This window comes from Bos javanicus, chromosome 9 (genome assembly GCF_032452875.1).
Source record: "Bos javanicus breed banteng chromosome 9, ARS-OSU_banteng_1.0, whole genome shotgun sequence".
Lineage (NCBI taxonomy): Eukaryota > Metazoa > Chordata > Mammalia > Artiodactyla > Bovidae > Bos > Bos javanicus.
Genome location: NC_083876.1, coordinates 37,736,716 through 37,760,874, shown reverse-complemented (window position 1 = coordinate 37,760,874; position 24,159 = coordinate 37,736,716). Strand labels below are relative to the sequence as shown.

The window sequence follows — 24,159 nt, the reverse complement described above, 5'->3', positions numbered from 1 at the left end:
GATCCTTTTAATATCTTGTTGAATTCAGTTTACTAGTATTTTGTTGAGAATTTTTTGCCTTTATCTTCATCAGTGACATTGCCAGACACTCTGGCTGAGGAGTCTGATGTGGGTCTCAGAACTCTCACTCCATCTCCCTGTGACTTCTTCCTTGTCTCCAAATGTAAAATATCCTGTTTGGTAGGTTCCAGCCTTTCATTTGATGGTTGTTCAGCTGTTAGTTGTGATTTTGTTATATTGGGGAGAGGAGGTGAACTCAGGTCCTTTTACTCTGCCATCTTGTCTGGAATCAAGGGGTTACTTTCTGTTCTGAAGCTTTTTAAAATTAATTTTTGCATGGTGTATATTTCTGAATCCTCTTACTTTTAACTTACTTGTATTTCTATCCTTAATATGGGCTTTATGCAGACTTCATATAGTATCCACATTGACAATATCTATCTTTTGATTGAAGTATTAGATCACAGAAATCTAATGTGATTTTTGATATGTTTAGTTTTAAATCTACCATCTTGGTGTTTTATTTATTCTTTGGATATTCTTTCTCTTTTTTTAGCTTCTTTTGCATGAATGTTATTTTTTGATTACATTTTATTTCCACTATTTGCTTACTAGCATATGTTGTTTTGTTCTAGTTTTGTCTGTGGGTTTCACAGTATATACCTTTAGCTTATCACTATCACTTTAACTAGCATTGTATCACTTCCCATCCAGTATTAAAGAACTTCTATTCCTATTCTCCCTGCCCTCATGCTAACATAGTCATACATTTTAGTTCTACATAAGATATAAACAAACTGTGGAAAATTCTTAAAGAGATGGAAATACCAGACCACCTGACCTTCCTCCTGAGAAATCTGTGTGCAGGTCAAGAAGCAACAGTTAGAACTGGACATGGAACAACAGACTGGTTCCAAATAGGAAAAGGAGTATGTCAAGGCTGTATATTGTCACCCTGCTTATTTAAATTATATGAAGAGTACATCATGTGAAATGCTGGACTGGATGAAGCACAAGCTGAAATCAAGATTGCCGGGAGAAATATCAATAACCTCAGATATGCAGATGACACCACTCTTATGGCAGAAAGTGAAGAATGAAAAAGCCTCTTGATGAAGGTGAAAGAGGAGAGTGAAAAAGTTGGCTTAAAACTCAATATTCAGAAAACTAAGATCATGGCATCTGGTCCCATCACTTCATGGCAAACAGATGTGGAAACAATGGAAACAGTGACAGACTTTATTTTTTTGGGCTCCAAAATCACTGCAGATGGTGATTTCAGCCATGAAATTAAAAGACACTTACTCCTTGGAAGAAAAGCTATGACCAACCTAGACAGCACATTAAAAAGCAGAGATATTACTTTGCCAACAAAGATCTGTCTAGTTAAGGCTTATGGTTGTTCCAGTAGTCATGTACGGATGTGAGAGTGCTGAGTGCAGAAGAATTGATGCTTATGAACCGTGGTGTTGGAGAAGACTCTTGAGAGTCCCTTGGACTGCAAGGAGATCCAACCAGTCCATTCTAAAGGTGATCAGTCCTGGGTGTTCTTTGGAAGGACTGATGCTGAAGCTGAAACTCCAATACTTTGGCCACCTGATACAAACAACTGACTTCATTTGAAAAGTCCCTGATGCTGGGAAAGATCGAAGGCAGGAGGAGAAGGGGATGACAAAGGATGAGATGGTTGGATGGTGTCACTGACTCGATGGACATGTTTGAGCAAGCTCTGGGAGTTGGTGATGGACAGGGAAGCCTGGTGTGCTGCAGTCCACGGGGTCGCAAAGAGTTGGACACAACTGAGTGACTGAACTGAACCGAAGTTATAAACCCCACAGCACACTGCTATTATTTTTGCCTTTAACAGCTAGTCATCTGGCACTACTCACTCCTTTATAAAGATTCAGATCCCATCTGTTATCTCCCTCTTCCTGCCTGTAGAGAGTCTAATGACAGAAATAATGCTCAGCTTTATTTTTTTCTTTCCTGAAAAGTCTTTAATTTGTCTTCATTTGTGAAATAATATTTTCCTTGTGTAGACAGTTGAGGATTGATTTTTTTTTCCTTCAGTAATATAAAGATGCCATTTCCCATCTGGTTTGCATAGTTTCTGAAAATACGTTTGTTATATCTTTGGTCTTCTGTGTGTAATACTTCTCTGGCTGTTTTTAAGATCTTTTTGTCACCATTTTAAGAATATCTTTAGTGTTTTAGAGTGTGCATCTTTATCATTTTTCTTCTTGCAATTTTTTGAGCTTCTTGGATCTTAGTTTATAGTTTTTATCAGTTTTGATTATTTTTTCAAATTTTTATTCTGTCTTCTCACACCATTCACCACCCTCTCTCTCCATGATTCTGTGGTTTGAATTATATATGCTAGACAGCTTGATATTGTCCAACCTGTTGCTGATGATCCATTTGTTTTTTCAGTGTATTTATCTCTGAACTTTATTTTAATATATCTCATATTGCTATTTTTTCAAGTTCACTGATATTTTCTTTTGCAGTGTTTCATATGCTATCAATCCTATTCAGTTAAGTAGTTTCATTTTTATTTGTATTTTTATTGCCAGTAGTTCCATTGTTTTCTTTTTTACATCTTTTGTGTTTCTCGCCATCATTTTAAAGTTTTCCTTTACACTCCTGAATGCATGCCGCTTCAGTCATGTCCAATTCTTTGCAACCCCATGGACTGTAGCCCTCTAGGCTCCTCTGTCCATGGGATTTTCCTAATAAGAATACAGGAATGGGTTTTCCTGCCCTTCTTCAGGGGATCTTCCGGAGCGAAAGATCGAACCACGTCTCCGGTATTGTAGGTAGATACTTTACTGCTGAGCCTCTAGGGAAGCCCTTACACTCCTGAGTATATTTATAACATTTGTAATTTCTGTTTTATAGTGTTTGGCATGCAAGTCCACAATCTGTCCTTTTTTGTAGGCTTATTTGTATTAATTGACACTTATTTTTCTTATGGGTCACATTTTCCTGCTTCTTTGTATGCCTTGGAATTTTGTTTGAATGTCCTACCTAATGAATTTTATGTCATTAGGTGCTAGACTTTGTTGTATGCCTTTGAAGAGCATTGATTTTTTTTTTCTAGCATTCAGTTGAACTGTTTGAGAACATGTTTATCTTTTCACAGTTTTCTTCAAAACGTACTTAGGATTGATCCAAATAAGTCATTAGTCTCAGGCTTAGCTCATTCTTAAAGTGGTACCTTTTTCTGATTCTACTCAATATTCTGTGAGTATTTAATGAATTTTTCCCATTCTGATTGGAAATATAAAATGTTTTAAACTCTCAGTGAGCATTCAGCCTTATGCCTGGTATTTTTCCCCAGTCTAAGTGAGTCTAAGATGAACCAGAAATCAAATTGCCAACATCTGCTGGATCATGGAAAAAGCAAGAGAGTTCCAGAGAAGCATCTATTTCTGTTTTATTGACTATGCCAAAGACTTTGATGGTGTGGATCACAATAAACTGTGGAAAATTCTGAAAGAGATGGGTATACCAGACCACCTGACCTGCCTCTTGAGAAACCTATATGCAGATCTGGAAGCAACAGTTAGAACTGGACATGGAACAACAGACTGGTTCCAAATAGGTAAAGGAGTATGTCAAGGCTGTATATTGTCACCCTGCTTATTTAACTTATACACAGAGTATATCATGAGAAATGCTGGGCTGGAAGAAGCACAAGCTGGAATCAAGATTGCTGGGAGACATATTAATAACCTCAGATATGCAGATGACACCACCCTTATGGAAGAAAGTGAAGAAGAACTAAAGAGCCTGTTGATGAAAGTGAAAGAGGAGAGTGAAAAAGTTGGCTTAAAACTCACCATTCAGAAAACGAAGATCATGGCATCCAGTCCCATCACTTCATGGCAAATAGATGGGGAATCAGTGGAAACAGTGTCAGACTTTATTTTTGGGGGCTCCAAAATCACTGCAGATGGTGACTGCAACCATGAAATTAAATGACGCCTGCTCCTTGGAAGGAAAGTTATGACCAGCCTAGACAGCATATTAAAAAGCAGAGGCAATGTCAACAAAGGTCCGTCTAGTCAAGGCTATGGTTTTTCCAGTCGTTATGTTTGAACGTGAGAATTGGACTATAAGGAAAGCTGAGTGCAGAAGAATTGATGCTTTTGAACTGTGGTGTTGGAGAAGACTCTTGAGAGTCCCTTGGACTGCAAGGAGATCCAACCCATCCATCCTAAAAGAGATGAGTCCTGGGTGTTCATTGGAAGGACTGATGTTGAAGCTGAAACTCCAGTACTTTGGCCACCTGAGGCGAAGAGCTGACTCATCTGAAAAGTCCCTAATGCTGGGAAAGATTGGGGGCAGGAGGAGAAGGGGACGACAGAGGATGAGATGATTGGATGGCATCACTGACACAATGGACATGAGTTTGGGTGGACTGTGGGAGTTGGTGATGGACAGGGAGGCCTGGCATGCTGCAGTTCATGGGGTTGCAAAGAATTGGACATGACTGAGCAACTGAACTGAAGTGAATTGTATCCTACATGTGTTCAGAAACTAGAGGGAACAGCTCTGCATAAATCCATGCCCACCCCCTCCTCTTTCTCTCTCCATCTCCCTGTCCTCTTGCAGTGTGTGCCACAGTTTCTAGCTATCTCAGGTCTCCCAAACTGCAGTTTCTCTGTTAACCCTCTGTGGCTTAAGTTCCCCTTACCTGCTTTGAGTTCTGAGAACTACTTCCACGAAGTAAGCTGGCATAATTATAGGGTTCATTTCATTTGTTTCCCTTTTCTGAAGAATCATGTTGCCTGCTTGCAACATCTAAATATCACTGTTTTATATCTATTTGCCAGGGTGTTTTTTTAATGTTTGTTTTGTTTTTTATTATGGGAGAAAAGTTCCTTAGCAGATAAGTATTTATAGAAAGAAATGAAAGTCCTGTAGCCTGGTTCTGATGTGTAATAATCAACACAATTCATTTAAGGCAATGTTTCTGCACATGTACAGCATGGAGCATCTGAATCATTAGGTTGGTTGATAATGTTTATTTCTGGGATGCACAGTTAACCTGCTGAATCATAATACTTAGGAGATTGTCCTAGGACATAATTTTTAAATGAAAATCCAAGTAATTGTTTTAATAAGAAAATTAATATAGTAGTCTAAGAACATTTAGCATTAACTGTTTTAGCAACTGTAGGGTTTGCATTGAACTGTGTATATATTTGTATGTACATGCTCATTTTCTAGGATTGTTTTGAGTACCTTTTTTAGTTAGCAACCTAGCTCTCTAAAAATAAGGTGACATTTGTTATGAAATTGTAGCTTAGACTTCTTTCAATATACTGGTATTAAAGAGAGTTCCTTTGAAGTTAGAGTGATTCACCCAAAGGAAAAAGTTGTACTTAAATATATTGAGTTATTCAAGGTCAATCCACTAATTCTGACTAATATTTTAAATTCTGGGGATCAAAGGCCCATTCCATCTTATTTAGTTTTTTGTACATATTTTTGTGAAACATACTGACCTTCATAAATATTTCTTGAATAAATGAATAAGAGCATATATGTTAGTTCTTTTAAAGGCATGTGAAAATTTAGGCATATAATCAGAGACCTAACAATGCCATAGAGTATAAATGATCTTAAATTCATAAATCATTATCATATATTTTCAAATTTTAGGTGAAATAGGATTTTTTCCCTAAAGAATCAGAGATGTTATGAACATCTGATTGTATCTTTTGAAAGATGCTCCATTGTGCATGCAATACATACTTTCCCATTTCTATATGAAATATTTGGCCATACAAAGCGATATTAAAAGTAAAAGTGAAGTGACTTTCAGAGATTACGCTTTGCAATCTTGTGATTTTATATTTTAAAATAAAACACATTAAAACATATGAGATAGCATATCGGTAGCTCAGTTGTGGAAAGGGCATTAACGTAATTTTATGATCATAGTTTTAATAATCATAAGACCATACACAGGGTAGAGTAAATGCAGAGATGGTAATAGCGTATGGTTGAATAGCAGGCTTTCCAATATCAGTCTGCCACCTCCTTCTGTAACCTTTCTCCTGGCAAACCTGTAGTAGAAGGGTGAGTTAACCTTAAATCTCAGTCCTCTGCAGGAGGTAGGGATTATTGCCAGGAGCATCTCCTTGTATCATTAATACAGTCAGTTGATATGCTTTGACAGGCACTTATGCATATTTCAAAATATTGAAAGGGGTCAATCTCAGCTAAACCAGAATTTGCCTAATTGCTCTTGCTAGCTGCCTGTGAGACGTTAGACAGCAACAGCGTGGGACAAAGCAGTATCAAGCTTTCCTAACAAGTTCCACAGCCTAGTGACCCTGCTGACAAATGACCTTTCAATGCTCTACTGTCAAACACCTAAATAAGAACTTTTCCCTCAGCATAAAATGTTAGGATCGTTAGGAGTGTGAAACTTTGTGGAAATCTCTAATGGGGTTTTGAGTTTTCAGCAAGGTGAATTACCACTTGTTAAATATCTCCTCCATATATCACCTCCAAATATCACCTCCACTCATATCCCATCTCCACTGCTTCCATTGTAATTTTTCTAAAACCATAATACTCAAGGCAACACCTGATTGCCTAAAGCTTTCCCTCCAGAGATTCACTACACATGAAATAGCTTGTTACCTCATAGATATAAGGTGAAGGTAGCAGAAATTAGCAAACTGAGCCTTTTAAAAACAATAAGGTATATTTAAAGTTGCTGAAAGTTGCCCCCCCCAAACATAAACAATCAATGTCATCATTTTAACCATGAAAAGATTATTACTACACAGGTCCCTTTTTCAAACATACAAACAGGGCTCACAGTTACCACTGTAATTTGTAGACATGAAAGGGTATTTCAAGCATAGACACAATCAAAATTTCACTCATTTCTTCTAGTTGTGGGAAAAGTCAAGTTGAGTTCATGAAGTTAGTATTACAGAATAGTCTCATAATTGGATTCATTAGTTCCATAACAAGAATGCAAATTACCTTACCAATCTTTTATAATAGACCTCTTTAGACTCAGTAGATTGGAGAAGGAAATGGCAACCCACTCCAGTGTTCTTGCCTGGAGAGTCCCAGGGACGGAGGAGCCTGGTGGGCTGCTGTCTGTGGGGTCGCACAGAGTCGGACACGACTGAAGTGACTTAGCAGCAGCAGCAGACTCAGTAGAATAGCTCTGTTGTTTTTAAATGGTTGCTTCTAAGGGTATGTATCTTTTAATTTAGATTAGCATTTTTCTTATATTATAATTAATACAATTCAATTTGCTTACCATATTTTCCCTTTCATAAACATATTCTGATAGTGTGAAAGGCTTTTGCTTAAATGAATTCTCTGGACTATTTCCACAGTAACACATGCTCTTTAAAAAATTATTTCTGCTGCTTTTTCTTAAAATGTGATTTATTTTCTTTGAGAAATGGATACATTTGGCAAAAGAGAAAAATAATATACTGTAAAGTAGTTAGGAAAAAGAAAGGATGGAAAAAGAAACATGTCAACTTCATACCTTGAAGTTTATCTTGTTTCTATTGCATTTATCAACAGTAAGTATAGATCCATATTTAAAATTTACAATACAATGCTGCCATTTGCTCTGGGAGATGATCTGGTGATATATGTATCCATACGTATAGATCTATCTACATATATATATATACACAGATATATATACATATACATACACAGATATATATACACACACATACACAGATGTATATACACACATATGTACACACACTCATGTACCTTTAATATGTAAAATATATACAGTAGCCTACTTACTATTGGTTTAGTTGACCTTTTAACATAATGAGCAAAAAGTGTATTTTAATGTGAGGTGTTATAGATACTGGAGTTGTGGTTTAGGATGAGTCTCTTTTTACTATTATGTGACAATACCAAAGTGATAAATATCCAATCTAACTTCTAATCATTGACGTGTATCTAAAAAGTGCCCAATAACCCGTCGATCCTTTCAATTCTCTGTCACCTGCCATATTTTCTAAGCGTCCTTTTGTTAAACAATGATTTTGGTAAAACAGAAATTTTCTTGTGGAGAGTCATTTCTTGGTAATTTACTGCTTCTTCTCTTAAGAGAATTATACTGTTCTCAAGCCACTGAGCTACCCTTTGCATTCCAGCCAACCTTATAGTTACTGAATGAGGGTAGAAAGGATAATCAGATAAATATGATATTTAACTATTTCAATGTCTTTATAAGGGTTTCTGTTACATGAATGTTTCATCTTCATTTTTAAAAGTTTTCTCCATTTGGATATTTTTCTCCTATTTAAATAATGAGGTTTCTTTTTTTTTTTTTTTAATTTTTAAACTTTACAATATTGTATTGGTTTTGCCAAATATCGAAATGAATCCGCCACAGGTATACATGTGTTCCCCATCCTGAACCCTCCTCCCTCCTCCCTCCCCATACCATCCCTCTGGGTCGTCCCAGTGCACCAGCCCCAAGCATGAATAATGAGGTTTCTAAGTTTAGTTGCAGCAATGCAGCGCATAGTCAAATACATTTATAACTAGGGTCCAGATAAAGAGTAGATTTCCCATTAAATTTATATTTCTGATAAACAAGGCATTGTTTTTAGTAGAAGTATGTCCTGAGTATTGTATGGTGCATACTTACAATAAATAATTACTTATTTATCAGAAATTCAAATTTAATTGGGCATTCCCCCTTATCCTCCTTTTAAAAAAATTTCTGAATCTAGCATGGCACCTTTATAAAAGTGATCTTGATGTCATTGATAGAAGACCATGAATCTTCTGTATAAATTTCAACCCACAGAACAAAATACATAAGGAATGACACTATCCCGAAAATGTTAGTATATATTTTTCATTGTATTGTTTCAGAGGCTGCTTAATTTCATTGAAAATGACTAGACTCTTCATTAGCTAGATTATTAACTATCAATAAGGAGAAAGATATATGGTTAGGAGTTATCTTAAAATAGAAAAATCTAAACCATATTTCAAGTTAAAAAGACGTCTTTTTTTCCTTTGATATTTATTATTTCTTTTTCCTTTCATGAAGGCTGGGGCCTGTCAGGGAGATGTGAGAGGAATAACCTTATCACAGTGGCAGGTGCCTCTGACAGCCATGGCGACTTGACCCAGCCACAGGACTCTGGGCTCAGAGGCAGGACACAGATCTGAACATGATGGGCAGAGCCCTAGGGATGGACCTACCAGCCAACTGTGGCCCCTTAATCCTGAGGTAGCTCTGCAGCAAGGTGGTATAATAAAATCTTTATGTAATATTTTCTGGATCTAGAGAGGATAAAGTTAGGTCAACAACTATTGATCTGTCTATTTTAGACTTCATAATGAATATTCATATAAAGGTGAAGTATCGGCCAAGCAGCCTGCATGGTGATTAGGAGTCTAAGAGTAGGACATTTTCCGCAGTAACTGTTAAAATTAAGCTGGGAAATGAAAAATCCCATTACAGATGGCATTACTTTTTCACGTAGGACAGTGCATAACACTCCTAAAATAAAACTCAGGGTTCAAGTCCATCTATCTTAGTGCTGGCTGAAAGTTGAAAATGAAGTGGCTTAAGTCAGAGCCATCTTGACAGGTCTGTGCTTTTTCAGCCCAGACACTGTCTCCATTTTCCAGTTTTATTCCAAAAGGACGAAAGAAGAAATAAGCCCCTCTTAAGAGGGAAAATAACATTTCTCCTCTACTGTAAATTTTTAAATAAACTCTGTGAGGTACATTTTCTTTGAAAAACCGAGCTCCTTAATAATTACTATGATCCAGAAATTATTAATAATAATTATTAAAGTGGTACCTATGTAAAGCAAATACTTGGCAATGCTATTTTTGTATGACATAGCTTGCTTGTAAACAAACTTCTCATTTGCAAATGATACTCAAAGAGAAGACTTTTATTTTGCTTTGGCATTTGTAAACAGAAGTACTTTCTAGTTGCAAACTGGTTTTCATTGTATCCTGTCAGTGATTTAACAGGATATATATGTGTACAAACACATATAGAGAGAGAGAGAAAAAAAAAGAGAGGAAAAAGTATATAAATTTATAAATAATTAAGAAAAAGAAAGTTGTGACTTTCAACAAGTAAAAAATGTTTAATGAACATTTACAAGTGAGCATGCATGGTATTTCTTTCTTGGAGAATCCCAGGGATGGGGGAGCCTGGTGGGCTGCCATCTATGGGGTCGCATAGAGTCAGACACGACTGAAGCGACTTAGCAGCAGCAGCAGCATGCATGGTATCCTAATCCTAAAACATAAGTTCAACCAACCATATATTTCTGTGTGCTTATATATATTTACTTATGACTACCGGGCATGATGGTACATTTTGAATAACATGAAACACCTTTATCAAATAATTTTGTTATCATTATTCCTCTTATGGGAATCATGTTTTTTTCTGTCCTACCATATAACTCTATAATATGTAAACTCTAGATTGTAGGCTTTAATGGTTAAAACATAATCCCCCATTCCATTGAGAGAACAGATCCAGCTACATTTTACTTAATTTTTACCGTGTCAGACACAACTATTATCATTCATAGATAGACCAAGAAGAGTTCCTATAGGTCCTTTGATTTTCAAAATAAATATCAGTGCTTTACAGATGTGAAATAAAAATTGCAGCATTAAAGCAACCGCTTAGAGTACTAGAGTGCATCCTTTTTTTGAACAATAGTGCCTACCTTGTTTTAGTTGCAGTTGATTTACAATATTAGCTTCAGGTGCACAACACAGCGATTTCAGGTTTTTATAGGTTATAGTCTACCCACTCCAGCATCCTTGCCTGAAGAATTCCATGGACAAAGGATCCTAGTGGGCTACAGTGCATGGCGTCACAAAGAGCTGGACACAACTGAGTGACTGACACTTTTTCATGCTCCATTTAAAGTTATTATACACTATTGTCTATATTCCTTGTGCTGTAAAATATATCCTATGGCTTAATTATTTTAACAGAGTTGTTTGTGCATCTTAAACCCCACCCCTTATTTTGCTCCACCCACTCCTTCTGCCCACTGGAAGCCATAAGTTTGTTCTCTGCATCTATGAGTCTGTTTTGTTATATTCATCCTGTTTCTTGTTTTTATTCCATTATACATATAAATGAAAACATACAGTATTTGTCTTACTTTGTTTGACTTGTTTCAATAAGCGTAACATCCCTCCTGGCCCATCCATGTTTTGAAAAGAGCAAAATTGCATTCTTTCTTACGATTGAGTAATGTTAATATTGGGCTTCCCTGGTGGCTCAGTGGTAAAGAATCTGCCTGCCAATGCAGGAGATGCAAGAGATGGGGGTTCAATCGCTAGCTTGGGAAGATACCCTGGAGTGGGAGATGGCAACCTGCTTCAGTATTCTTGCCCAGAAAATGTCATAGACAGAGGAGCCTTGAGGGCTACAGTCCATGGGGCTGCAAAGAGTCTGGTATGACAGAGCACACACATACACACACAATGTTAATATTCTCTACATCTTGGCTATTATAAATAAGTGCCTTCATTTTTATAAGTGGGATGAGAATGAATCTAGGACACCACCACTAAGTTCTGGGGTCTTGGGTTGTTATTCAGCAGCAGGTAACTATAACAGCAGAGAAGGCAGTGGCACCCCACTCCAGTACTCTTGCCTGGAAAGTCCCATGGACAGAGGAGCCTGGTGGGCTAGTCCATGGGGTCGCTGGGAGTCTGACACAACTGAGTGACTTCACTTTCACTTTTCACTTTCATGCATTGGAGAAGGAAATGGCAACCTACTCCAGTGTTCTTGCCTGGAGAATCCCAGGGATGGGGGAGCCTGGTGGGCTGCCGTCTCTGGGGTCGCACAGAGTTGGACATGACTGAAGCGACTTAGCAGCAGCAGCAGCAGCAGCAGCAACTATAACAGAGTTCTCCTCAGCTGGAAACCATAGTTAGTTAGAGCAGGTCAGGTATCTTTGTGTGAATAACACCTCTCAACTGTACAGGTTGTGACCTTCTATTCTCTGAACACTACTGGCCTTGCTCCCAACAATTAGAAATACAAATATCTGGGTTAGAAGCTGGTTAGAAGCTGGAATAGACTGTTAATTCCTCCTGTAAAAAATAAAAAATAATATTACTGTTTGATTTTCACGTTGCTTTAAGTTCTAGCCTGATTATACCCTTACTAGTTCTCCTAGAGTTGTGCCTCTGGCTTTCAGTTCAGCATTTGGAACTGGATAGCTGGTGTCAGTCATATTTATAATCTGGCTGAAACCCTGCCTAAGACCCATTCATAATTACCTTTCTCCTTGCTCAGCTTCTCTGATGGGTAGACACTGATCCCAGAATACTGCAAAATGTGTTAAGACAGAAAAGAAGCTAATCAACTTTGGATTCTGTCTTAGTTTGCTTGAGCCACTATGACAAAATACCATGGACTGGGTGGTTTAAACAATAAATGTTTATTTCTCACAGTTTGGGAGTCTGGAAGTCTGAGATCAGGGTGTGAACACAGTTGGGTTCTACTGAAGGCTTTCTTCCTGGCTGGCAGTCAACCACCTTCTGGCTGTGTGCTCAAACAGCCTTTCCTCCGTGCATATGGAGGAGTTGGGGGAGGAGAGGAAGAGAGAATTATCTTCCTCCTCTTATTATAAGTGTACAATTCTCTCAAGAGGATCAGACCCTCATGACCTATTTGTTGTTGTTCAGTCGCTAAGTCAGGTCTGACTCTTTGCAACCCCATGCCATGCTCCTCTGTCCTGCACTGTCTCCCAGAGTTTGCTCAAAGTCATGTCCATAGAGTTGGTGGCGCTGTCTAACCATCTGATCCTCTGCCACCCCCTTCTCCTTTCGCCTTCAATCTTTGCCAGCATCAAGGTCTTTTTCAATGAGTTGGCTCTTCGCATCAGGTGGCCAAGTACTAGAGCTTCAATTTCAGCATCACTCCTTCCAAGGAATATTCAGGGTTGATTTCCTTTAGGATTGACTGGTTTGATCTCCTTGCAGTCCAAGGAATGCTCAAGAGTCTTCTCCAGCACCACAATTTGAAAGCATCAGTTCTTTGGCACTCAAATTTATTTATGGTTCAACACTCACATCCATATATGACTACTGGAAAAACCATATAGCTTTGACTATATGGACCTTTGTTGGCAAAGTGATGTCTCTGCTTTTAAATACACTGTCTAGATTAGTCATAGCTTTCCTCATAACCTAATCTAAATGTAATTAAATACTGAAGCCCTTCCTCCAAGTACTAATCACATTGGGGATTAAGATTTCAAGATATGAATGTGGGGGATATACACATTTAGTCTGTAACAGATGATGTGCAGAAAAGGAGTTAACATAGCAGTCCTGAGGCTGCTGACCTGAGAAAGGATTGCTTGCAGGGTTAGCCCTTGGGTGATGCTAGAGAACTTAGATTTTGAGTTTGCTCCCACCAATCCCTTACTCCTAAGAGAGGCTTACTCTCTGAACTTTTTGTACAAACGATATAGTTTACACTGAACAACTGCCTTCCCTCTGAAAGTCTGGAACTTTGGTATGTGCTTAGCCAAGGGTGACCAGCCCCCAGAGGAAACCTTGGGTAATGAGTCTCTAGTAAGTTTCCTGGGTAGACAACACTTCACGCATGTCAGCACAGTTTGATGCTGGAAGAACTGAGCGTTTCCTCTATGACTCCACTGGAAGATGACTATTAGAAACATGCAACTAGTTTCCTTCAGACTTCACCCCATGTGCCTTTTCCCTTGACGTGTTCCACCTTTTCCCTGTAATGCCTCATTGATGTGACTGTGACTAGATGCTGAGTCCTCATGTTGAGTCACCAGATCTGTGGTGGTCTTGGGGACATCTGATGGCAAGCAGAGAACTGAAGAGAATCCCTCCCCTTCAACTACCCTCCCATAGACCCACCAATGTTCCAATTGAGACTCTTTTGCTAGAAAACTTTGACCTTTAATGAAAGGAGATTTAGATTTTTATTAATTAATACCAGTAACATGCAGGTTTTAATGATTTATACGCTTGCTTAACTTACCTGTCTTCATTTTTTGTCTGCTTTTCCTAACCTCTAATTGCTCCTCAAACTGCTTCAATTATATTTTTTTTTCTCCAATCACTCGGCTGAAGCAGCTCTCATCCAGCTTACCCTTAAACTCCATCATGCCAGTTTTCATTCCTCATCCTTCATCTTACTCTGTCAGCATGATTCCCCACGGTTGAACTCTCTGTCTCTCTTTGAAATATTTTCTTCCTTGGGTATTGAAATACCACTGTTGCCTGATTTTCCTCTGACTCCTCTATCCACTCCTTTTCTGTCTCCTTCACTAATTTTGCCTCCTGTTTTTCGAAGCTTCAGATGTTGGAACAGCTTGGTTCTGAGCTGCCTTCTATCTTTATTTAGACACTCTTCCTTGTCTCATGGCTTCTAGTCTCATATCTTTAAAATATCATCCATACGCTGATACCACTAGAATTTATATCTCCAACGTCAAACTCTCCCTTGAACTTCAGACTTTTATATGAAACCACACAGTGTAGCTCTCTGTTTATAAGTATAAAGGCTTTCAAACTTGGAATGCTCAAAGCAGGACTCCTGACTCTGTCCCCATATTTCTATCTCTGTGTATATCTCCTCTATCTTCCTTTCTTGACCAATGGCATTTAGCATCTACCCTGCTCTAGGAGCTACCTACCATTTTTATCCTCAGTAGTCACAGTTCCACTCCAGAATGTCATCAGATTGTTCTTTGGCTCCAGTGGGATTCATGTATTGTACCCTAGTAACTCTGGATCGGGACACTTTAACCCATGCTCTTAAAGTTGTGTGAAAATACAAGCCTCTTTGAGAATTTTATAACTACCAACCATCTCAGTAAAATACAGATACATACATAAACCAAGCTGTATATATATATATATGTGTGTGTGTGTGTGTGTGTGTGTGTGTGTGTGTATTTTATTACTTCTTTGTATTATGTTAGTTGCTCAGTCGTGTCCAACTCTGCGACCTCATGAACTGTAGCCTGCCAGGCTCCTCTCTCCATGGAATTCTCTAGGCAAGAATACTGGCTGCTGCTGCTAAGTCACTTCAGTTGTGTCCAACTCTGTGTGACCCCAGAGATGGCAGCCCACCAGGCTCCCCTGTCCCTGGGATTCTCCAGGCAAGAACACTGGAGTGGGTTGCCATTTCCTTCTCCAATGCATGAAAGTGAAAAGTGAAAGTGAAGTCGCTCAGTCGTGTCCAACTTCTAGCGACCCCATGGACTGCAGCCTACCAGGCTCCTCCGTCCATGGGATTTTCCAGGCAAGAATACTGGAGTGGGTACCAATTCCATTCTCCAGGGGATCCTTCCCAACCCAGGGACTGAGCTCAGGTCTCGTGCATTGCAGGTGGATTCTTTACCAGCTGAACCACCAGGGAAGCCTCATTTGTATTACATATTTATATAACACACACACACACACATATATATATAATTATAATGGATATATATTTAATGGATATATAAGTTTTCAAATGCATTAAAACAATATGTGGAAGAATATCAAAGTCATAAGAAAGGATAGTTTAGGTATGCTAGAGCAACAAATTAATTTCAAAAATCTCAGGTTTTTTTTTTTTTTTCTCCTTCATTTTCACAGTACATGTCCATTGCTGTGTTGGTACTTGTCTCTCATATCAGACCTTCACTATATAATTATGTTCTTTAAGCCTCGTCTTGGCCAATATCTTCTCTTGCCTGACTGGTAAGAGCCTTATAATGGTCTCCCTGCTTCTATAATTGTCCCTAACCATAATCATTTTTTGAGTTATTATGGAGTAGGGGGTAGGGGAGTAAGTGCAGGAAGTAGACTGTATGAATGAGAATCTTGGACCTGACCTTTAACTAGTTCTGTCAGTTTCCTTATCTTTAAAATAATGACCATAATAGTATTTATTACAGAGTCATTGTGAAGATTATGTAGTTTGATTATACACACAAACACACATACACACACACACACACACACATATATACATACACACACACACACACACACACACACACACACAATGCAGGAGACCCTGGTACAATTCCTGAGTTGGAAGTTCCCCTGGAGAGGGATAGACTACCCTCTCCAGTATTCTTGGTCTTCCCCAGTGGCTCAGACAGTGAATCTGCCTGCAATGTTGGAGACCTGGGTTTGAACCCTGGGTTGGGAAGATGCCCTGGAGGAGGGCATGGCAACCAACTCCAGTATTCTTTCCTGGAGAATCCCCATGGACAAAGGAGCCTGGCAGGCTATAGTCCATGGGGTCACAAAGAGTTAGACATGACTGAGCAGCTAAGCGTGTGCACACACACACACACACACACACATATATATAAACATAAAATATTTGGATAGCACCTCGTACAAGAAACACTCAGTGTTAGTAATTATAGTATAGTTTCAGTCCAAGTTCAAATGCCTGAGAACCAGGAGAGCCAATAGTGTAAGTGTCAGTCTGAAATCTGACAGACCCAAGACCTCAGATGAGCTGATTTTTCAGCTCCAGTTTTTTCGTCAGGAAAAGACTGATGTCCCAGCTCAGTCAGGCAGGAGTTCTTTCTTATTCAGCCTTTTTTTGTTTTACTCAGGTTTTTAATCAATTAGATGATTGCTACCCATATTGAGGGAGGAACTGCTTTATTCCATCTACTAATTGAAATGTTAATCTCTTCCAAAAATGTTCCAGGGAACTCCCAACACTGAACTCTCCCATGACTAGATCATTAGGTGCCCAGAATGTTTGACCAAATATCTCAGCCACTAATGGTCTAGTCAAATTGACACATAAAATTACCATCACAATTACTACTACTGTTAATGCACTCCTCAGCTTGAGTCAGCTTTTACCAGGATAAATCCAGTTGTATCACTTCACTCCTAGTCCATGTCTTCCCACAATCTCTCATCGCATTTCCTGTGCAGACACACACACACATACACCTCTGATTCTACCAGAGTCTCACTACACTTCTGTCATAGGCTCCTTCAGGCAGATTCTTTTTTAAGAATAATTAGGTCTTGATTACATTATAGTTGCTCTACAGTGTTGCATTAGTTTCTGCTGTATACTGAAGTGAATCAGTTATATGTACACATATATTCCCTCCCTCTCCGACTGCCCTTCCAACACCTCCCCCCAAGTCCCACCCTTCTAGGTCACCAAGAGCACTGAGCTGAGCTCCTTATGTTATACAGCAGGTTCCCACCAGCTATCTATTTTATACATGCTCGTGTATATATAGTGTATGTATATGTGTGTGTATATATATATATATATATATATTTGATATTGAGCTTCATGAGCTGTTTGTTTATTTTGGAGATTAATCCCTTGTCAATTGCTTCATTGGCAAATAGTTCCTCCCATTTTGAAGGTTAACTTTTTGTCTTGTTTATGGTTTCCTTTGGTGTGAAAAATCTTTTAGGTTTAATTAGGTCCCATTTAGCTGTCTGTAACTCTCGTTAGCATAGCTTTCCTTAGCATAGCTCTCCATGGCTTACCTTGGCTTAGCCCTCCTTAGAATAGCTATCATTACCTCAGCTCTCCTTGGCTTCTCTCTCCTTAATTACCTAACCTTAGCTTAGCTCTCCATAGCTTAGCTCCCCTTAGCTCAGATCACCTAAGCTTAATCAGCTCCCCTAAGCTCAGCCCTCCCAGCTCCCTGAGTGTGGCTCTGCTCCTGAGCGTGGCTCTGCTTAACCCAGCTCTCCTTTCATTAGCTTAGCTTTCCTTAGCTAAGCTGTCCGTAGCTCTCCTTAGCTCAGCCCTCCTTATCTCTCCTTAATTACTTCTCCTTAAGTAATTGGTGGCTCAGACGGTTAAGCATCTGTCTACAATGTGGGATACCCAGGTTCGATCCCTGGGTCAGGAAGATCCCCTGGAGAAGGAAATGGCAGTCCATTCAGTACTATTACCTGGAAAGTCCCATGGACAGAGGAGCCTGGTAGGCTACAGTCCATGGGGTCATAAAGAGTCAGACACAACTGAGCGACTTTACTTTACTTTAGGTCCCATTCCAGGTTTATCAGATGTTCTTCTACAAGGCCACCCTTCAGTGCCCATTGACACCCCCAATTCAGAGAAATTACACCAAGATTTCTAAGTTGCCTCTTTAAATCATTTGTTACTACTCTTGAGGCAACAACAACAACAGCACCTCACGAGACCACAGCACCCCCATATTTCCTCCAAATAAATCCTCTCTTTTCAACTTCATAATTAAATTCTTGGTATTTGTTTATACAGTGGGAGGTGGATACTATGTTGAGTTCTTGTATACTTGGACACCTTCTTTGCAAGCCTGGCAGATGTTCTAGCTCTAGCACTTTACTATAGAATAAGGGGTCAGTTATCATCTGTTCTGTTGAGGCCCCAATCAAAACAGATAAACAAAGGCCCCCTTTTTAATATCTCATTATATAAGCATTGTCACATTCTTTCTAAAGTGGGTATTTTTCACTCTTACATCAGTGTTTGGAGATGTTCATGTTCACCAGTGTTACATGCTTTTATTTGTAAAATCTATAGTTCATCAATAACTAAAAACTACTAATGAAAATATTTCACTTCTTCTATTATTTATGTGTTGACTTAAAAGAGTGCACAACCTGAGAGTTGTGAGTTAAGCTTTATTTGGAGCAAAATGAAGACAGCAGCCCAGGGGACAGCACCTCAGATAGCTCCAAGAAACTGCTTTAAAGAGGCAGAGGGAGGGTCAGGATATATATGATTTTGGTGAAGGGGGGGTTCATACATTTAAGCACATATTTTTGCAGGTTTCTGCTAGTCCTGAGGAACAGATGACTTCTTGAAGGAATGTAGTGCTTTTCTAGATATGAGGAGATATAAGAATTGGGCTCATAAAATATCTAAATGAAGACCTGTTCTGCAGTTTTCCAGAGCACAGAGGGCCTCATTCCTGGCCTCCACCCTGACCTCCCTTCAGGGGGTGTGGAGTGTGGAAAGTCAAGGCTGCAGCACCTTGTGTGATTTAATTCCTGTAGCAATAGATGACAGGTGCCCATGGCATGTGTCAAAATTTGTAGTTGACGTATGTATGCATATGATCTTTTTGTCTAAAGTATGTACAGTGTTTACATATTTATATAATGTAAAAGTATAATACCAATGAGCTTGGACAATTTTCATTCTATCACTAAATAACTTATTTTGTCTTTGGTTAAAATCATGTGTTTATGTCCTAAATCCAGGTACTTATGCTAGTCTTGGTGTTCTTTTCTGTGTTTGTATAAAATATATACATTCCCTTTGTAAAATGTCTTGAAATTTATTTTCAATATTTAAATTTTCTTTTGAGAGTTATGTTTTATTTGGTGGGAAGTTTTAGAAATTCAAGCCTGGGAGGTAGCATGTCAAGTAAACTTGAGAGAACTAATCCAAAGAGGCAAGGGAATAGTTAGGATCTAGGGAGAAGGCAATGGCACCCAACTCCAGTACTCTTGCCTGGAAAATCCCATGGACGGAGGAGCCTGGTAGGCTGCAGTCCATGAGGTCGCTAAGAGTCAGACACGCCTGAGCAACTTCACTTTCACTTTTCACTTTCATGCATTGGAGAAGGAAAAGGCAACCCACTCCAGTGTTCTTGCCTGGAGAATCCCAGGGACAGAGGAGCCTGGTAGGAGGCCATCTCTGGGGTCGCACAGAGTCAGACACTACTGAAGTGACTTAGCAGCAGCAGCAGCAGCAGGGAGTTTTGCAACAAAGGGCAGGTATTCAGAAATATCAAGAGATTGTTAAAGAAAACTAGATATCCCTAGTTAAGGAATTTAGTGCTTTTCTATGTATGAGAAGATGCAAGAGTCTGGACTCACTGAAACCATTCCTTAGTTATATATACCTCACCTATCTGGGTTCAGTAGCCTCTGTTTTCGTATCTTGAGTTTCTTCAGAGCTCAATGGCTCACACTGGAGGGCTATAATCGCTGATGATTGTGACATCTTTTGTTTACCAATAAGCAGGAAATATTCCATTTCTCAGATCCTCCTCTTGGTAAGGAATTTAACCAATATTATGAAACATTTTATGACCAAATTTTGTCCCAAGGCATTGGGATGCTCATCCCAGATCAGGTGACATTTTTTGTTGCTATGCCACTCTATGTGCTAATTTGTGGTATAGGCCTTGTTGATAATTAAAGATTCTCTGTCTTACTAGTCTATGATCCAGGAGATAGTCTCCCTTGTTGCTTCTTTGCATACCTAGACTCACACTATTCAAAGTATTCTATGTAGCATTATAAATGTGATCTATTTCCTCAAGATATTTAGCCATCAGTCTTGTTTGAAGCTTGGTTACATATTGAGTACTAAATGGGAAAACAGTCTTCTAAAAGATAATATAAGTAATGTAGCTAGTGGCACTGACAAAGTCATAGTGCAATAGGAAGACACAAATCAAAAGCAAACAATTTGGAAACAAAGAACAAATTAAAACAATTAATACAACCATCAGATTCACAGGAGAGTCAGCTGAAAATGTCAAATTCTGGCAGGATTAGGTAGAGAAAAAAGGATAAATGTCTCATCTTTGTTTACAAAGATATACTTTATTAATTTGTAGACCATAGCATAAGGGGGGAACAACAATTAAACTAGTGTATTTCCAAAAGTCATAAAGTTATAAATCATGTTCATTAGTCCCATTCTTGTTGATCTGGATGAGATAATCAGATTTTCCTTTCGTTTTGTCATTTGCTTCCCAGGCTGTGGTATTATATAAAGCTATCAGAAACTAATATTTGTTTAAAAAGTTTTTTTGAGTCTTCTTGAAAATCTTCATTTTGTAAAAGCATCAGTGTAAAGTAGTAATTGCCTATACAGGATAAATCTTAAACAGCATAATTAAAGATTTGAATACAATGCAAGTAGCAGGAAACTTGGATATTTCTGTGCCATAATATTTTAGGATAACTAGAATTATGATTGACAACATTATATGAGGACAGGTCAGATGTTAGGGATTCCATATAAAGTTTGGAATATCTATATCAATGATATTTATACATATACTATAACCTAAGTTGCATCTCTAATCCTTTGACAATGTTTTTGAAATAATTAAACATACCCAATAAACTTTAACATTCATCTCTGAGATGTTGCAGAATTCTTTCAAAGCATCCCAGACTTAAGTTGTAAGCTAAAGGAAATTTAGTTAGATTTTGATATTTGGGAATTTTGTTAAAAATATCAAAAAAAGTTTTAAAACATAATAGGATCATAGGTCTTTATGAAACGACACTTACTTAACCAAAGTCACAAAAATTTTACTTAAGGGCACAGCAACTCACAGAAACTTATATCAAAAAGGAGTACTCTAACAGAGAGAGAAATCAAATTCCAGTCTTGTATCAGCTTACTAAACTACAAAATCCCTTTATTTACTTAACTTCAATCTAAATTTAGTTGATCCTAACCATGCAAAAAACTTTTTCTTGGGGTTCCTTTCCATAGCCTTTCATCACTTTCTGTATATATATCAGCTTGTTTCTTATTTTTTCATCCAAATAAAAGATATTTTATTAAATAGAAGCTCTAACATTCTTTTTCCTCAATCAAGATAATTCCATTCCTCATACCTTTCTTTACTGAAAACACAGTTTAGTTTCAATTTTATGGTTAAATTAGAATCCTCAACTCTTAAAAAAAGAAAAAACTTAATTTCTAGTGAAAACTAAGAAGTAAGCAATTATGAACTGTCTTTTACATTAGCATTCTGAATATTGGTGAACATAATTATCAGTGATAATTTCTAAAAACATTTATTTTCTGGTAGAGAACATCTCAGGGTAACACCATTTTCATTAATAGTCCTAAATACCTTTAGTTTCTCTATTTAGTAATTGTTGTCTCAGTATCTTCTTTTTTTGGATATTATCTAGCTACTCAATAAACTTCTATCACTTAAATTAGCACAATTCTAGAACTTTGTTATCAAATATCTGAAGAGATCATTTTAATTAGATATTTCTAAAATACACTTTTAAAGAGTTTACCCAGATGCTCTTATCTCATTTTTACTTAGTCTCATCACAGCAAGTTATATTTCTGCAACAGATATAATCAAGTCTTTCTTGACTTCTATTATACTTAGTTACAATACAGCATTATACTTATTATTGACTCTAAAGACATGTCTATATTAATTAGATCAACAAATAAACTTTAGTAACAAGTATCAACTTAATATTGAACATTTCCCAGTTCGCGTGAACCTGAAAGTCACTTAGGCCAGTTTCTTCAATCTGTAACCCTTTCTTTTAAATTGAACAGAGCTGTTTATAAATTCAATTTTGATAATATATTCCAGAGAGAGAGAGCTGTCTCATGTGTAATGTGTGCATAGACACATAATATAAACAGGCAAAACTAGAGATCTCTTGGCTTTACTTAAAAATGTTGGTCATGAATCAGGTAATACAACATAAATTTACTAATTTAGAAAGAACAGTTGGAATTCCTTCAAGTTGCAAACTCAGGTGACTAAGGTTTTACTATTTGTAAAGTTTAGCTAAGGGAGTATTTCCAGCAGTTTGCATTCTAAAACTATCACTTTGTCTCTCTCTCTCTCTCTTTTTTTGGTTTCAGGCTTGCCTGAATTAGCTAATTAGGCTGTATCAGTTCTTTGTAGCCTGTATCTACATTTCTGATTGGTAGAGATTTGCAAGAGAAAGACAGTTGGTTTTAGTTCCCCAAAGAACAAGTCTGTCACTTAAATGGTAATAAAAGATTGTTTTGTCCAGCTATATCAACTATGTATCAGTGAGAATATTTCTAACTAAACTGGAATTTACAAGGTCTATGTTCTAGAACTTTAGTGTTTAATTTATTATGTCTTCAAAATCTTGTATAAGGCTCTTTTTTGATATTGAGCTGCAGGAAATGCTTGTATATTTCAGAGATTAATCCATTGCCAGCTGCTTTGCTTACAAATATTTTCTCCCATTCAGAGGGTTGTCTTTTCATTTTGTTTATGGTTTCCTTTGCTGTGCAAAAGCTTTCAAGTTTAATTATGTCCCATTTATTTTTGGTTTTATTTTCATTACTCTAGGAGTTGGGTTTGAAAAACCATTATCAGTATTTTAAAACTATTATTGCCTTCAAAAATTTGAAAACCTTTGCCATTCACTGTTGGTACTACAGTTGACCCTTGAACAACACAGGTTTGAACCATGCAAGTCCACTTACATGCAGATTCTTTTCAATAAACATGTATATGTATACACTGTAAATATTTTTTCTCTTATAGTTCCTTAACATTTTCTTTTTTCTACTTTAATTTATTGTAAAACTAGTGTATAATACATATATAAAACATGTTGAATGTTTGGATTATTGGCAAGGCTTCTGATCAACAGAAGTAGGCTATTAGCAGTTAAGCCCTTGTGGAGTCAAAAGCTATACACCTATTTTTGACTTTGTGGGATGGTTAGCACCCCGAACCCCTGTACTGGTAGAGGGTACAGAAAACTTAAGAACTAAAGGACTGTGTGTGTGTGTGTGGAGAAATGGGTTCAGAGTCATGGGCAATGTGAAGAAGTCCAGTTGATAAAGTCAGTGTATGAACTTGGCATGATCCTGTATTTTAAACACTGATTAGGTCTTTGGAGATGGTTTTTCTTCAACTGATTATAACTCCCTACAGAGAAATTTATTCTACTTGTTGTCGATTATCTGTGAACCTCTGAATGGAAAATCAGTAGATGAATGCACTGAAGTCGTCTTTATTCAGTTTGTGTTCTCCTCCCCACCACCCACCCCAACTCCAGTTGAAGAACTTGAAGAGTTAGCTGCTCTAAGCAGTAAGATCCTTTATGCTATGGATAAAAGCTAAAAATGAAAGTCATGCTCTGTCAATACCTCTGGAATAATTTATGGAATAATTTACTGAAGCCTTTCAAGGAGGACTTGTGAAGTAGATTTAGTGTGCTGTTTCTGACTTTGAAGTATAAAATGGCAGGCTTGCTTTCCTGTTCCTTTTATCTACTGATAGGTAAGAGTTATGAGTAAACTCAGACTCCCAAATAGAGTAATTAAAACGAAGACCAGAAAACAGGAGGTGAAATGAACACTTTTAAAAGTTG

At 37.8% G+C, this 24,159-nt stretch overlaps 1 long non-coding RNA gene across 1 annotated transcript in view; it reads left to right on the top strand.

Annotated features, from left to right (window-relative positions):
* LOC133253830 (uncharacterized) overlaps positions 1-24,159 on the top strand; it is a 321,191-nt gene that overhangs the window by 147,900 nt on the left and 149,132 nt on the right. The window lies entirely within an intron of this gene.